Raw genomic sequence first — 17,199 nt, forward strand, 5'->3', positions numbered from 1 at the left:
CTAAAATCATCGAGCTTGTCATTTCTTATAGCACAGTAGTATTCTATCACAATAGTATACCACAAATTATTCAGTCATTCCCTAATTGACAGGATTCCTCACAATTTCCAGTTCTTTGGTACTACAAAGTGCTGCTATAAATATTTTAGAACATATAAGTTCTTTTCCTTTTTTGTTAACCACCTTTGGAAACAGATTTATTAGTGGTATTGCTGGGTCAAAGGGTATGGACAATTTAATAACTCTTTGGGCATAATTCCCGATTGCTCTTTAATATGGTCAGATTACTTCAGTTTCACCAAAAGTGAATTAATGTCCTAATTTTTCCACATCCCTTACAAAATTTGTTGCTTTCCTCTTCAATGTTTTTAGCTAATATTGGTAGGTATAAAATGCTATCTCAAGGTTGCTTTAGTTTGCATATCTTTAATCAGCAGCGATGTAGAACATTTTTATCATATGACTAAAAATTGGTTCCTTTAACCATTTCTCAGTTGGGGAATGATTGTATTCTTTTTTTTCTTTCTTTATTATTATTATTATTATTTATTGAACTTTCAACATTCATTTTCACAAAATTTTGGGTTCCAAATTTTCTCCCCATTTGTCCCCTCTCCCCACCCCCAAACACCAAGCATTCTAATTGCCACTATCACCAATCTGCCCTCTCTTCTATCATCCCTCCCTTCCTTTGTCCCCATCTTCTCTTTTGTCCTGTAGGGCCAGATAATTTTCTATACCCCATTACCTGTATTTCTTATTTCCTAGTAGCAAGAACATTACTCGACAGTTGTTACTAAAACTTTGAATTCCAAATTCTCTTCATCCCTCCCTCCCCACCCATTCCCTTTGGAAGGCAAACAATTCAATATAGGCCATATCTGTGTAGTTTTGCAAATGACTTCCATAATAGTCATGTTGTGTAAGACCAACTACATTTCCCTCCATCCTATCCTGCCCCCCATTGCTTCTATTCTCTTTTTATCCTATTGCTCCCCAACAGTGCTGACTTCAAATTGCTCCCTCCTCTCATTGCCCTCCCTTTCATCATCTCCCCCACCCTCCTTATCCTCTTGTTCCCCACTTTCCTGTATTGTAAGATAGGTTTTCATACCAAAATGAGTGTGCATTTTATTCCTTCCTTTAGTGGAATGTGATGAGAGTAAACTTCATGTTTTTCTCTCACCTCCCCTCTTTTTTCCTCCACTAATAAGTCTTTTGCTTGCCTCTTTTATGAGAGACAATTTGCCCCATTCTATTTCTCCCTTTCTCCTCCCAATATATTTCTCTCTCACTGCTTGATTTCATTTTTTTAAGATATGATCCCATCCTACTCAATTCACTCTGTGCTCTCTGTCTCTCTCTCTGTGTGTGTACATGTGTGTGTGCATGTGTGTGTGTGTGTGTGTGTGTGTGTGTGTAATCCCACCCACTACCCAGATACTGAAAAGTTTCAAGAGTTACAAATATTGTCTTTCCATGTAGGAATGTAAACAGTCCAACTTTAGTAAGTCCCTTATGACTTCTCTTTGCTGTTTACCTTTTCCTGCTTCTCTTCATTCTTGTGTTTGAAAGTCAAATTTTCTTTTCAGCTCTGGTCTTTTCATCAAGAATGCTTGAAAGTCCTCTATTTCATTGAAAGACCATTTTTCCCCTGAAGTATTATACTCAGTTTTGCTGAGTAGGTGATTCTTGGTTTTAGTCCTAGTTCCTTTGACTTCTGGAATATCCTATTCCACGCCCTTCAATCCCTTAATGTGGAAGCTGCTAGATCTTGTGTTATCCTGATTGTATTTCCACAATACTTGAATTGTTTCTTTCTAGCTGCTTGCAATATTTTCTCCTTGACCTGGGAACTCTGGAATTTGGCCACAGTGTTCCTAGGAGTTTCTCTTTTTGGATCTCTTTCAGGAGGAGATCAGTGGATTCTTTCAATATTTATTTTGCCCTCTGGTTCTAGAATCTCAGGGCAGTTTTCCTTGCTAATTTCATGAAAGGTGATGTCTAGACTCTTTTTTTGATCATGGCTTTCAGGTAGGCCCATAATTTTTAAATTGTCTCTCCTGGATCTATTTTCCAGGTCTGTTGTTTTTCCAATGAGGTATTTCACATGATCTTCCATTTTTTCATTCCTTTGGTTTTGTTTTGTGATTTCTTGGTTTCTCATAATGTCATTAGCCTCCATCTGTTCCATTCTAATTTTGAAAGAACTATTTTGTTCAGTGAGCTTTTGAACCTCCTTTTCCATTTGGCTAATTCTGCTTTTGAAAGCATTCTTCTCCTCATTGGCTTTTTGAACCTCTTTTGCCAATTGAATTAGCCTATTTTTCAAGGTGTTATTTTCTTCAGCATTTTTTTGGGTCTCCTTTAGCAAGGTGTTTACTTGTTTTTCATGCTTTTCTTGCATCTCTCTCATTTCTCTTCCCAGTTTTTCCTCCACCTGTCTAACTTGATTTTCAAAGTCCTTTTTGAGCTCTTCCGTGGCCTGAGCCCATGGAATATTACTTTTGGATGTTTAGGATATGGAAGCCTTGACGTTTATGTCTTTCAGTGATGGTAAGCATTGTTCTTCCTCATCTGAAAGGAAGGGAGGAGATAAAGTAAGCTTCTATGGTCTTATTTCCCCCCCCCTTTTCTGGGCATTTTCCCAGCCAGTTACTTTACTTCTGAGTGTCCTCTCCACACCCACCTTGCCTCCAGATGCTCCCAGCCAGCATTTGGCGTCTGAGATTCAAATGCTGCTTCCCAGCCTCAGGGCTTTTGGTAGGGGCAGGGCTGCTATTCAGTGTGAGATTAAGTTCATCTGCCCAGGTGGGGCAGGGCTGCCACACAGGGCTCAGTTCCCTCAGGGGGTTTATGTGGAGACATTCAACAATGGATCCGAGCTCCTGCCTGCTTTGGGAGCCCCTGTCTGCTGCTGCCTCTGCTGCTCCCTACTGAGGGAGCCTGAGTTATGGGGACACCCCACTCCCCTCTTGGCTAGCTGAAAAGACTCTCTCACTGACCTTTGGTACTTGTGGGTGGAGGGACCTGCACGGCTGCTGAGATTCTGTCCCTGAAGTCTGCTTGGATCTGCTCCTCTCAGTGCAGCGAGGCCAAGGCAGGGCTGGGCTCTGCTCCATGTCCAGTGCATCACGGACCTTTCGTGTCAGTTTTTCAGGTCTCTCTGGAACAGAAATCTCATCTGCTCCATTTTTCTGTGACTTCTGCTGCTCCAGAGTTTGTTGGGAGTTCTTCTTTACAGGTATTTTATGGGCTGTGGGTTAGGAGCTAGCATATGTGTATCTTTCTACTCTGCCATCTTGGCTCCTCCCTCGAATGATTGTATTATAGATTTGACAAAGTTCTTTATATATTTGAGATATGAGACCTTTATCAGAGAAACTGTTCATAAAATCCCTCTGCCCCAATTTTCTGTTCTCCTGATTTTGGCTGCATTTGTTTCATTTTTAATGCCTCTTAGTCCATGAAATGATTTCCCTTTCATCATGTGTCTACTTGATTAGAAATAGTTATACAATGTACAGTTATTCTATATTTAGAGACATGTATATGGATAGATATTTGTAGAATGTATAGATATTCTCCAGTGCTCTAACATTAAGGTTTTTGCATTACAAACCTTCAGAACTTTTCTGGAAACAAGATCCCCAGAAATGTGGCAAGACAGCATGTGTACTTTGTGTATGAAACAAACCCCCATTATGAAGAGTTCTAACTTCATTCACTTTATGTTTCTGGATCAAAATGTGAATCTGAGGAATCACATTAAGTTATTTAGAATATACATTTTCCCCCAAAACGCCTACCACGTATGTAGTATGTATGAAGAAACTGGTATAATAAATGAATTGATTCATATTTTTCCACTTAATAGTTTTTGATTTCATTTATATGTAAAGATAGTTTTCAACATTCACTTCTATAAAATTTTGAGTTCCAAATTTTTTTCTCCTCCCAAGAGGGCAAGCAATCTAATATAGGATATACATGTACAATCATGTGAAACATATTTTCACATTAGTTGTCTTATGAAAGAAGAATCAGAACAAAAGTGAAAAACCATGTGTAACAGTAAGCACCCCAACATGCACAGGGGGTCATGCTATCACAGGTTCTTAGATTTGCATTCATAAAAGAAAAGAAACTTCCAAGGAGTTAACAGTCACTTTAACCAAGCACATGTATCATTCCTTTAGTCAAGCACATACATCATTCACCCAATTCAGGGGAGTCAGCACCCTGAACTTCAAAGAAAATACAGAGAAATTAACAAGACATGGCTTCCTCTGCCTGAATTCAACAGACAGTTGGATCCCAACTGTCTGACCATAGTTACCAGAGAGGGAAGCACCGATGTCTTGCCTTTCAAAGCCAGGAGGATCATTTACAGGCTTCCCAGAATTCTCATCTGGCCAAACAAATACTTCTAGTAAGTAAGCCCCCAAATAATCAATAGACATGGCTTCCTTTACCTGACCATAATTCAACAGACAGGTACAGCACTCTGACCTTAGTTACCAGAGAAGGAAGCATTGACATCTGGGTTTTCAAAGCTGGGAGGCTCCTTAAAGTGACTTCCTAGAGTCCTCATCTGGTATTCAAACTTTCTTACAAAAACTAAAACCCTAAAGTAAAACATCTAGCTCATAGTATTTATACACTTTTCAGAGTCAGATGGGCATAACCCTCTGATCCAGGGCCTCAGTAGAAAAAAACAAAAGGTACTTGGGGCCCTCCTACAAAACAGCTACCCTAATCAAGCTTCCCACAATGGGCAGGCCAGTCAGTGGGTGAGAAAGATGTTCTTTAATGACATTATTCAGTCAGAAGCACTTTTAGTAAAGCAAAAACAGCAAAAGATATGAATTTGATTGCCATCACACTATGAGAAAGAAAAAAACAAAAAAGGTGAAAATAGTATGCTTCCATATGCATTCAGACTCCCTAGTTCTTTCTCTGGATATGGATAACAGTTCCATCATGAATCTTTTGGAAGTGTCTTAGATCGCTGCATTGCTGTGAAGAGCTAAGTCTATCAAAGTTGATCATCACATAGTGTTGCTGTTGCTATGTACAATGTTCTCCTCGTTCTGTTTGTTTCACTCAGCATCAGTTCCTGTATGTTTTTTTAGGTTTTTCTGAAATTTGCCAGCTCATCATTTTTTATAGCACAATAGTATTCCATTACATTTGTATGTTTCAACTTGTTCAGCCATTCCTCAACTGATGGACATCCCTCAATTTATAATTCTTTGGCACCACAAAAAGAGCTGTTACAAATATTTTTGTATGTATGGATCCTTTTCCCTTTTTAATCTTTTTGGGATACAGAGTAGCAGAGGTATTGCTGGATCAAAGGGTATACACAATTTCATAGCCCTTCACAGTTTCATAGCCATTCACAGTTCTAAATTGTTCCCCAAAATGTTTGAATCAGTTCACAACTCCACCAACAATGCATCAGTGTTCCAATTTTCCCACATCTCCAGCATTTATTGTTTTGCTTTTCTGTCATATTAACCAATCTGATAGGAGTGAAGTGGTATCTCAAAGCTGTTTTAATTTGCATTTCTCTAATCAATAATGATTTAGAGCATTTTTTTCATATGACTAGAGATAGCTTTAATTTCTTCATCTGAAAACTGCCTGTTCATATCCTTTTGACCATTTGTCAATTGCGGAATAATTTATATTATAAATTTGACTCAGTTTCCTATATACATTAGAAATAAGATTTTATTCAGAAATACTGAGTATAGAAATTGTTTCCCAGATTTCTGCTTTCCTTCTAAACTTGGTTTTGTGCAAAAATGTTTTAATTTTATGTAATTAAAATTATCTGTTTTTCATTTCATAATGTTCTCTATCTCTTATTTTGTCACAAATTCATCCCACCTTCACAGATTTGATAGGGAAATTATTCCTTGATCTCCTATTTTGCTCATGGCATCACTCTTTATGTCTAAATCATGCACCCATTTTGACTTATCTTGGCATACAGTGTAAGATGTTGATATATATCTCCATTACTTAGCTGCTAGCTTAGTACCAAGTAGTTTTGATGATTACTGCTTTATAATATAGTTTGAGATCTGGTATTGCTAGGCTAACTTCCTTTGCAATTTTCACTAATATTTCCTCAATATTTCTAACCTATTGTTCTTCTAGATGAATTTTGTTAAGATTTTTTCTAACTTTATAAAACATTTTTTGGTACTTTTATTGATATGATACAGAATAAGTAAATGCATTTAGATATAATTGTCACTTTTATTATATTAACTTAGTCTACCCATGAATAATTGATATTTTTCCATTTGTTTACATTTGACTTTACTTAGGTGAAAAGTGTTTTGTAATTGTGTTGATATGTTTCCTGGGTTTGTCTTAGCAGTTAAATTTCCAAATATTTTATATTGTCTATTAAATGTAATTTCTCATTCTATGTTTTTCTGCTGTGCTTCATTAGTAATATATAGAAATGCTGTTGATTAATGTTGGCTTATTTTATATCCTACAATTTTGTAAAGTTGTTTACTATTTCAAATGTTTTTTTCATTTGATTCTCTAGGATTCACTAAGAATGCCATCATATCATCAACAAAGAGGGATACCTTTGTTTCCTTATTGCCTATTTTTATTGCTTCAATTACTTTCTCTTTTCTTATTACTAAAGGTAACATTTATAGAACAATATTGAATAACAGTGGTGATAAAGAACATTCTTTCTCCTTTCTCCCCTCATTTCCCTAAAGGGTGAGATAGATTTCTATATGAACCCAATGTGTATATTATTCCTTCTTCTAGTCAAATATGATGAGAGCAAGACTCATACAATGCTCAACCCCTCCCTTCTTTCCCTCTACTGTAATCAGTCTTTTGTACCTCTTCATATGATATAATTTATCCTATTCTCCCTCTCCCTTTCCTCTTCTTCCAGTACAATCCTTTTTTCATCCCTTAATTATTGCTATATCATCACATCAACGTCAACTTATACCTATATCTTTTGTCTATATATACCCCTTTTAGCTGCTCTAATAAAGATACAGTTCTAAAGAGTTACAAGGATCATCTTTCCTTGTAGAGGTGTAAATAATAGCTTAAGTTATTGAATAGCACTTATTCTTTCTTATTTACCTTTCATGTTTCTCTTGAGACTTGTATTTGAAGATCACATTTTCTGTTCAGCCCTGTTGTTTTCATCAGGAATGATTGAAAGTCCCCTATTTCGTTGAGTGTTCATCTCCTCTAATAGAGTACGCCCACTTTTATTGGGTAGTTGATCCCTGGTTTTAACCCAAGCTCCTTTGCCTTCTCAAATGTTATATTCCAAGCCACTTGTCCTTTAATATATAAGCTGTGAAGTTCTGTGTAATCTTGACTGTAGTTCCATGACATTTAAATTTTTTCTTTCTTGCTGATAGCAATATTTTCTCCTTGACCTCATAATTCTGGAATTTGGCTACAATATTCCCTGGAGTTTTCATTTGGGGCTCTCTATCAGGAGATGAACTGTAACATTTTTTTAAAATAACTATTTTACCCACTGGTTCTAGGATATCAGGGCAACTTTCCTTGATAAATTCTTGAAAGGTGCTGTGCAGGCTCTTATTTTGATCATAGCTTTCAAATAATCCAATAATTCTTAAATGACCTCTCCTCAATCTATTTTCCAGGTCAATTGCTTTTCCAATGAGTTATTTTTTGTTTTTGTCTATTTTTTCATGACTTTTGATTAACTGATTCTTGATGTCTCAGAAAGTCATTAGCTTCCACTTGCCCAATTCTAATTTTTAAGGAACAATTTTCTTACCACCTTTTCCATTTGACCAATTCTAATTTTTAAGGAGTTGCTCTCTTCAGTGATTTTTCCCCCAAAATTTGGCTGACTGTATTTTTTAAGGAATTGTTTTCTTTAGCCAATTTTTGTTTTTCATTTTCCAAACTCTCTTTTGCATATCTCTCATTTCTTTTCCTTATTTTTCTTCTACCTCCCTTATTTGACTTTTAAAATCCTTTACTCAAAATATGCTTTCCTTGTTCTATATGTCCATGGAGCAATGTGGAGAGAAAGGGGATATCTGACAGGGAAAATGTCCCCTATAAAACATGCCCTTCTATGCTTTGGCCTTGCCATAGTCACCTTTAATTCTCTCCAGAGGAATTGTCGTGTATGTCAGGGAAATTGTCTTTTCTTCGTACTCCTTTTGTGCCTGTTTGGTTCATGATTGTCTAACCTCCTTGCCAGGTCTGTCTTTTCCAGAATTCAAGCCATCAACTGTTGGGGGTGTAAGCTCAGTTCCATGTGGACAGTCTCGGGCGGGTAAAGGTGAGAGCTTCTAAACCTTAGAGTTCTCATGAGGCCCCCCAGGAAACAGCAGGGAATTGAGGAGTGAGATCTCGTGTATTTCCACCTCTTCCCATGAGAAACGTGATGGGAGAGAGCATCCCCGCCCTTGAGACTGGCCCAGATCTGGGCACACCTATTGTTATCTAACAGGCACGGTATTCAGGTGCAAACTACGCGGCCGAAGAGCTTAAGTAGGGTCAGGGAAGCCTGAAGGCGCTCTTAGGGCTGAGGGGCCCTTACAGGACAGAAGGCCCCTTTTCCTCTCTTCGCTCTTCCCTCCCCCCTCTCTCCCCACTTCCACTTCTGCTTTCATTCTCTTACTGTAAGATCTTTGCCTCCTTGGGAGATTTCTCTCTCTCTCCTAAGGAAGAGTTCCCCCTGCACATGTAACCAGGACCCTGAATAAAGCCTAACCCTTGTTCGACTCCGGAAAGTCTCTTCTCTCATACGTTTATCCGGTTTGGCCAGCCGAAGACCTGTGATAGGTAAGGTAAGACTCGGGTAGCCCTCAGGCCTCTAGGCCTGGCAATCAACATCCAGATGAATGCTCAGGCTACATAACCCTTGAATAGGACCCCTAGAGGCAGGGACAACTCTATGTCCCTTGTTAGCAGGAAGAAGTTTCAGAAGCTGAGACCTTTGCCCTTTACCCCAAAATAATTTGGGTCCTACCTGTTTGAGGGGGGGATTGATGAGGTTCAGACTCTGAGAACCTCCCTGAACTCCCCTTGAATTTTCCCACTTAACCTGGCCTTGCATGCTAAAATTTGTTGCTCTTGGACTAGCTTGGCCTTCCATCATCTGTTACTTCTTGATTTTCCCACCTGCTTCTCACCTAAGCCCTCCATTGTCTGACACCTCCTACTTGCCTCCAGTTGTTTCTCACCATTGATTAAATCACTAGTTACCCTAGTCTCATCGAGGCCAGCCATGAAAGATCTTTCCCATGGATTTTCTTTATTTAAGTTCCATCTTGCCTCCATGAAGGTGCTCACATTCAATCCAGCTCTGACTCTGTCTAGCTGAGATTGTGTCTGGCCTGCTTGTTAATACAAGCATTACAAATGTTTAGGCTCCTTAAGAGTGAACCCAATATGGCAAATCTTTAATAAACTGTTTTTCTTTGGCTTTAAGAAGATTTGTGTCAAATTCAAGCAGGATCTGATGTGTCAGTATTTCAGTGTCTCTACCACCCTGAAGCTCAACAGAACTGCATGAATATCTAGAAGAAATGGATCAAAAGATAAAAGCTCTGAAGGAAAGAATTAGGCATAGAAAAAGGTGCTTAGAAGTAGTAAACTTGAGTAAAGCCAAGTAATGGACTCCCTAAATATTAGAATAGATCAAACAGAAATCAATCACTACATCAGAGAGTAAAATTAAAATAAAATCGAAATAATGTAAAATATCTGATATTGCAAATAAATGACCCGGAAAACAGTCACTTGAGAATCAATAGACTCACAAAAAACCATGATATTAAAAAAATGCTCAGACCCTATATTCAAGAAATCACAAATGAAAACTTCCCCATCTATTGAAAACTGAGGGCAAAATGAAGATAGAAAGAATCCCATCAATCACCTCCTGAAAGAAATTCCAAAGGTAAAATTCCAGAAATACCATAACCTAAATCCAGAGTTTCATATCAAAGAAAAAAATATTGAAAACATCCAAAAAGAAGTGATTCAAGTACCAAGGTAAAACAATCAGAATTCCATAAGACCTGTCATCTTCTACTATAAACAAAACAAGAGCTTGAAATACACTACCCCAGAAAGCAAATGATAGCATAACTTACCCTACAATGCTGAGTATAGTCCTACAAGGAAAAGAATGGATCTCTATTGGAACAGAAGTATATCTGATGAAAAAGTCAGAGATGAGTGGGAATTTTTTTTGCATGACTCCTGCATTGTATTTCTTTCCAATTACATGTAAAGACAATTTGCAACATTCTTTTTATAATTCTGAGTTCCAAATTCTCTCCTGTCCTCCTTCTCTTATCCCCTCACTAAGATGGTTAGTAATTTGATAAAGGTTATACATGTACAGTCATGCAAACATATTTCCATATTAGTCATGTTGTAAAAACACAGAAATCTCACCAAAAAACCCAAGAAAAATAAAGAAAGTAAAAAAGTCTGTTTTAATCTGTAAAAAAAAAATTTGATCAGAAGAGGGGCAGAGTCAAGATGATGGAGTAAAACAGAGACTTTCCTGAGCTCTCCCCCAAGCCCTGAAAATACCAATAAAAATGACTCTAAACAAATTGTAGAGCAACAGAACCCACAAAATGTCAGAGGGAAACAAATCTCCTTCCAAGACAACCTGGAAAGTGGACAGGAAGGGTAAGGTAGGGAAAGGAGCCCATTCCAATCTGGGATCCAGCACAGACTGGATGGAGTAGCCTTCAGGGGACGGTGTCATTGGCAGCTGTGGCAGTTTGCAGACTTCTCAACCCAAAAGTGATCAGCGGGAAAACTCTGTGGGGCTTTGGTGAAAGGGAAATGCGCAGTCTTGCTGGATTTGTCCCCAGTCACAACAGCAGCAGCAGCAGCAGCAGCAGCAGTAGCAGCAGTAGCAGCAGTAGCAGTAGCAGCAGCAGCAGAAGCTGCTTCTGGAGCTCAGGGCCCACAGACCTTGGGGGATTGATCAGCTGACACAAAATCCCTGAAACTTGGAACAGTACACCTACCCCGACCCCCAATCCCACTGGAAGCAGAGTACTACCTTGACAAAGAGTTAAAAAGTCAAGTGTTTGACTGGGAAGATGAGTAAATATCACAAAAGAACTCAGAGTATAGAATCTTACTTTGATTACAAGGAAGATCACGGCATATAGCCAAAGGAGGACAATAGAGTCAAACTCCTACATCAAAGACTTCATGATGAAACAAGAGATAGAGTGGATCATAGAAAAGGCTCTGCACAAACAAAATTAATGCAGTTAAAATTAGAAGGGAAACAGCTAACTAAAAATTGCTAAAGAAGGACCTGATTCATATATGGTAAAATTAAGAGCCATTGCTCAATAGATAAATAATCAAAGGATATCAAGAAGCAATTCTTAAAGGAAGAAATCTAAGCTATCAACTGACACATGAAAAAAAGGCCAAATCGTTATTATTAGAGAAACGCAAAGTAAAGGAACTCTATTTCCACATCATGCCCATCAGATTGCAACGAAGACAGAAAATAAAAATGACAGATGTTGGAGGGGCTTTGTGAGGATAAACACGCAAATGCACTGTTAGTGGAATTGTGAAGTTGTCCAGGCATTCTGGAAATTAGTTTGGAATTATATCAAAAGTCATTAAACTCTTGCGTACCCTTTGACCCAGAGATATTATTATTTGTCCTGTACTTTAAAACAAAGAAAGAAGAAATGATCTCATGAATATGGAAACATTTATAGCAGCTCTTTTTGTTATATTTAAACGCTGGAAACAAAAGAGGAAACCATTAAATAGAAAATGATTGAACAGATTATGGCATATGAGTGCAATGGAGTATTATTGTGTTGTAAGAGATTACAAAAGGGATGATTTTAAAGATAACTGAATTCGAATACAGTGAGCAGAAATAGGAGAACAATATACAATAACAACCTTGTAAAACATTTTTTGAAAGACTTAAAAGTTCTGATCAATGAAATAACCAATGATAATTTTAGAAAATGGTGAAGCAGCTACCCTTGACTTGAGAGGAAGGGATAAATTCAATGTACAGGGAAAGGCATACATCTTTGGACATGACATATACATATATACACACACAAACAAATACATACATATATGCATGTATGCACACATATATGTACACACATGCACACACACATATATTTATTTTTCTTGTCTACATTTATCACTGCAAGGATTTTGTTTTTCTTCTTTTCTTTGGTAGGGAGTATTGGAGTTAAGGAGAGGAGGATTAGAAAGAATGTTACAAAAATATAAAAATGTAAGTCATGAAACAGACAAAAGAAAATATACATAAGGAAAAAGAATGACATTCAAAAAATACAACCAAGATAATCTTGAATTTTTGATAGCCTCTTAAAAAAGATTGATGGTTTTATATACAATCATATTTTTCCTGTTGCACAGTATATGTAGAAATGCTTACTATTTTGATGTTAGGTACAGAAATGAAAGAATTAAAATATAAAAACAATTTACTGCTAAAACATGAAAAAATTTCTGGAAATATTTTCTTTGCCAACATATTATGTGCATATACTTTTAACATCCAATTTCAATTTTTGAATGTCATGACATTTGCAGCAGAAGTATCCATAAAAAGAAAATATAACTATAATTCTTTTATTTCAATATTTATGCATCCCAAATATATGTATGTATATGTGTACATACATATATATTAGCATATTTCCTAGAATTGCCTCTTTGTGTATTTCTGTTATTTAAACTACCTCTAATTTCTTTTCTTATACTGTTTTCAACTGCTCTTCAAATCAACTATGCAATTATCTGTCACAAGGAATAGTCTTTAACTTTTTACAAAATGAGACAACAAAAGACTTAAAAGAATTAAATTTAAATTGCTGCTCAAAAATTAATTATCACTAATCTTTCTCAAGCTATTAGGAATTTTTACATTGTTTTTTTTTGAAACAAGTTTATTAAAATGTTTCGAAAATTTATTCACAGTAACCTCAAAACAAAATGAATGGCTTTAAGAAATATAACTATTTTAGGTGTACTTCTAACTTTCACACATTTTTTAAAAAGTTGAATTTATATACTACAAAGTCCAAAGTAGCAAGCAGAGTGATATAACCCAACTCATCTGTGTCATAAGCCTAAGGTGACTGATGGTGGCAGTAAGATTCAACATCAATTCGAATTTGATCTTGTTTTGTGCATAACATATTAAATGATAACTGGACAACATTTATTATTATCTGTATTGAATTTATTGCTTTAATCTTACTTTTGTTGACTTTGGGTTAATTTGTTTTTATTCAAAAAAGTGAATGCATTCTTGGAGGAATTATATATGAAAACATCCAGTAATTTTGGACTTTGCTTCATAATGAGTTTTATACCCTTACTTAAGGATATTTGGAAAAGCCTGATCGTTTGAAAGTGACCTAAATTATAATCATTAAATAATTGTTTCTTGGAAAGTTTTATTTAATCCATGGCAAAATTTGTGCTGCTATGCAACTTGTCCTCCTCCGAGCTGTAAGTCTTCCCATAAAGATAGGAAAACATAAATAACAAGACAAAACCAGTTTTAGGATTATATGAAAAAAGGTGATCATTCAACACAGTAACATAAACTGCCAATGAAAAGAATGAATCAAATGTCTCTCTTTCTGACACTTGGGAAAACACTCAGAAAATCTCATAGTTTCCTCTAACAGAGTAGGGGTAAAACACTAGTAACATGGGAAGAACATTAATTTTAATAACAATGTTTTTAAATATTGTGCTTAATATCTTGTGGCACTACAATAAAGAATATTATAACCGTATTATTTATACACCAACTATGCAAATTTTCCAAAATTTCACCCTCTCAAACCCATAGTTGAACACAAAAGGATGCCCTTTTCTATCCCCATCATTAGAGAATATATATTCAATCATTTAGAAATTTTAGCTAACCCATTGGCTTTAAGATAAATCTTCTTCTACTCATAATGTTGACAGCTGATGTAGACAGTGTAATTCAGTACTTATTAGTTTCTGTGATTATGAGTGTAATAGAAAAAAACAAAGTTTTTGCCACCCAAACCAACTTACATTCACAATTTTTCTTTTGCTTAATGACAGCAGCTGTTACCTGTATAGTCTGTTTCCATTGTCCTTCATATTATGGTAGAGACATCTCTTTAAATAGTCCTCTCCTTTCTTTTTATTAATTTTTTTTACAAAAGTTATTTATTTTAAACATTATTTTCTTTTTAAATTTTGAGTTCCAAATTTTCTCACTCCCTCTCACTCCAGCCCCACCCATCAAGAAAGCAAGCAATATATCAGTTAAACAAGTGAAATCATGTAAGGCACATTTCCATTAGCCACATTTTCTAAAAAGGAAGAAAAAAAGTGAAAAATTATACTTCAATTTGCATTCTGTTTATCATTTTTCTTTCTGGCATTTTTTCATCATGAGTTCTTTGAAATTGTCTTAGATCACTGTGTTGATCAGAGTAGTCAAGGCTTTCGTAGTTGCTCATCATTACAACATTGCTGTTACTGTTTGCAGTGATCTTCTGGTTCTTCTCAATTCACTTTGCATCAGTCATAGAGGTTGCACCATGTTTTTCTGAAGCCACCCCCTCATAATTTCTTATAGCATGATAGTACTCCATCACAATCATATGCCACAACTTTTTCATCCATTCCTCAATTGACAATATTTCTCCAGAATGGTTATATCATTTAAATACTTCACTATTAATGTGCCTGTTTTTAAATCATCCCCTCCAGCATTTATCATTCTGATACACATGAGGAGGTACCTCAGAGTTGTTCTAATTTGCCTTTCTATAATCAGTATAATAATTTAAAGCATTTTTTCCTGTGACAATAGTTTTGATTTCTTTTTTGAAAACTGTGTATTTCCTTTGACCATTTGTCAATTAGAGAATGGCCCTTATTTTTATAAATTTGACCCAGTTCTATATTCAAGGTATACTTGAGAAATGAAATCTTTATCAGAGAAATTTGCTATAAATTTTTTTTATTACTTCATTGTCTACGGTACATTTTAGCCAAATGTAGTTTCGCTAATCCTTCCTTTTAATTAGGCTTATTTTTGCATTTGCTTTGAGATCATGACTATTCTCCCTTTTTTGTTTTGAAGTTCAGCTGAAGTATATCTTATTTTGCTACAGTCCTTTATTTTAACTCTGTGTGTGTCTTTCTGTTTCAAGTGTGTTTCTTGTGAACAACACATTGGATTCTGTTTTCTAATCCATTCTACTAGCTGATTTCATTTTATGGGTGAGCACATCTCATATATATTCACAATTACTGTTTTTGTTGTTGTTTCAGTCATGTCTGACTCTTTATGACTCCGTTTGGGGTTTTCTTGGCAAAGATACTGGAGTGGTTTGCAATTTTCCTCTTCAGCTCACTTTATTTTTTTAAATTTAATCTTATCATTATTATTTTTTAATGTTTTACAAACATAAAATTAAGATTTTAACCTACCCCCACTACCCCCCTCCCTCCCCATGAGAGCATACAATTCTGTATAGGTTCTACATATACTTTCCTATTGAGTACGTTTTCACTGCAGTCATGCTATGTACTTGAACTAAAACAAATGGAAGAAATCATACAACAAATCAAAACATGATACACAAAAACACACACACACACACACACAAACATGATCTGCTACATTCTACGAATGACTTGCATATTTCTTTCTCTGAGCGTGGAAGGCATTTTGCCTTAGAAAACCACCATTGGGATTTTTTTTTTTTAAAATAAGTTCTTGCATTATTACGAAATTCCAAGTCTACCAGAAAAAACTCTCGCACACTATGGTCACTGCTGTGCACAAAGTTCTCCTGGTTCTGGTCTTTTCACTCAGCATCAGATCATATAAGTCCTTCCAGGCCTCCCTGAAGTCTTCTTGTTCATCATTTCTTATGGCACAATAGTACTCCATTACATTCGTATACCATAATTTATTCAGCCATTCCCCAATTGATGGGCATCCCCTTGACTTCCAGTTTTTGGCCACTACAAAGAGTGCTACTATAAATATTTTTGTACATGTGGGACCCTTTCCCATTTTTACGATCTTTTGGGGATACAGTCCTAGTAGCGATATTGCTGGGTCAAAGGGTATGCACATTTTTGTAGCTCTCTGAGCATAGTTCCAAATTGCTCTCCAGAATGGTTGGATGAGCTCACAGCTCCGCCAACAATGAATTAGTGTTCCAACTCTCCCACATCCTCTCCAGCATTTATCATTTTCTTGTTCTGTCATGTTTGCCAATCTCATAGGTATGATGTGGTACCTCAGAGTTGTTTTGATTTGCATCTCTCTAATCAATAGTGATTTAGAGCATTTTTTCATATGATTATAGATATCTTTAATTTCTTCTTCCGAAAATTGCCTGTTCATATCCTTTGACCATTTATCAATTGGGGAAAGACTTGTATGATTATATATTTGAGTCAGTTCTCTATATATTCTAGAAATGAGGCCTTTATCCCTGAGCTTAGCCATAAAAATTCTTTCCCAATTTACTACATCCCTCCGAATTTTGGTTGCATTGGGTTTGGTTGTGCAAAAACTTCTCAGTTTAATGTAATCAAAATTATCCATTTTGCATTTCATAATGCTTTCTATCTCTTCTTTAGCAAAAATTCTTCCTTTCTCCATAAATCTGATAAATACACTATTCCTTTCTTCTTCAGTTTATTCATGGTATCAATCTTTATACCTAAATCATATACCCATTTGGACTTTATTCTTGTGTACAGTGTCAAGCATGGGTCTATGCCTAATTTCTGCCACACTGTTATCCAGTTTTCCCAGCAATTTTTGTCAAACAGTGAGTTCTTATCCCAGAAGCTGGGGTCCTTGGGTTTATCAAACAGGAGGTTGGTATATTCCTTGTCTCCTGTGTCTTGAGTACCAAGTCTATTCCACTTGTCTGCCTCTCTGTTTCTTAGCCAATACCAAGTGATTTTGATAATTGCTCCTTTATAGTACAATTGGAGGTCTGGTAGCACTAGGCCACCTTCCCAAGCATTTCTTTTCATTAGTCCCTTTGATGTTCTGGACCTTTTGTTCCTCCAAATGAATTTTGATATTATTTTATCCAGCTCTAGAAAATAATTATCTGA

The sequence above is a fragment of the Notamacropus eugenii genome, chromosome 1 (genome assembly GCF_028372415.1).
Source record: "Notamacropus eugenii isolate mMacEug1 chromosome 1, mMacEug1.pri_v2, whole genome shotgun sequence".
Taxonomy (NCBI): domain Eukaryota; kingdom Metazoa; phylum Chordata; class Mammalia; order Diprotodontia; family Macropodidae; genus Notamacropus; species Notamacropus eugenii.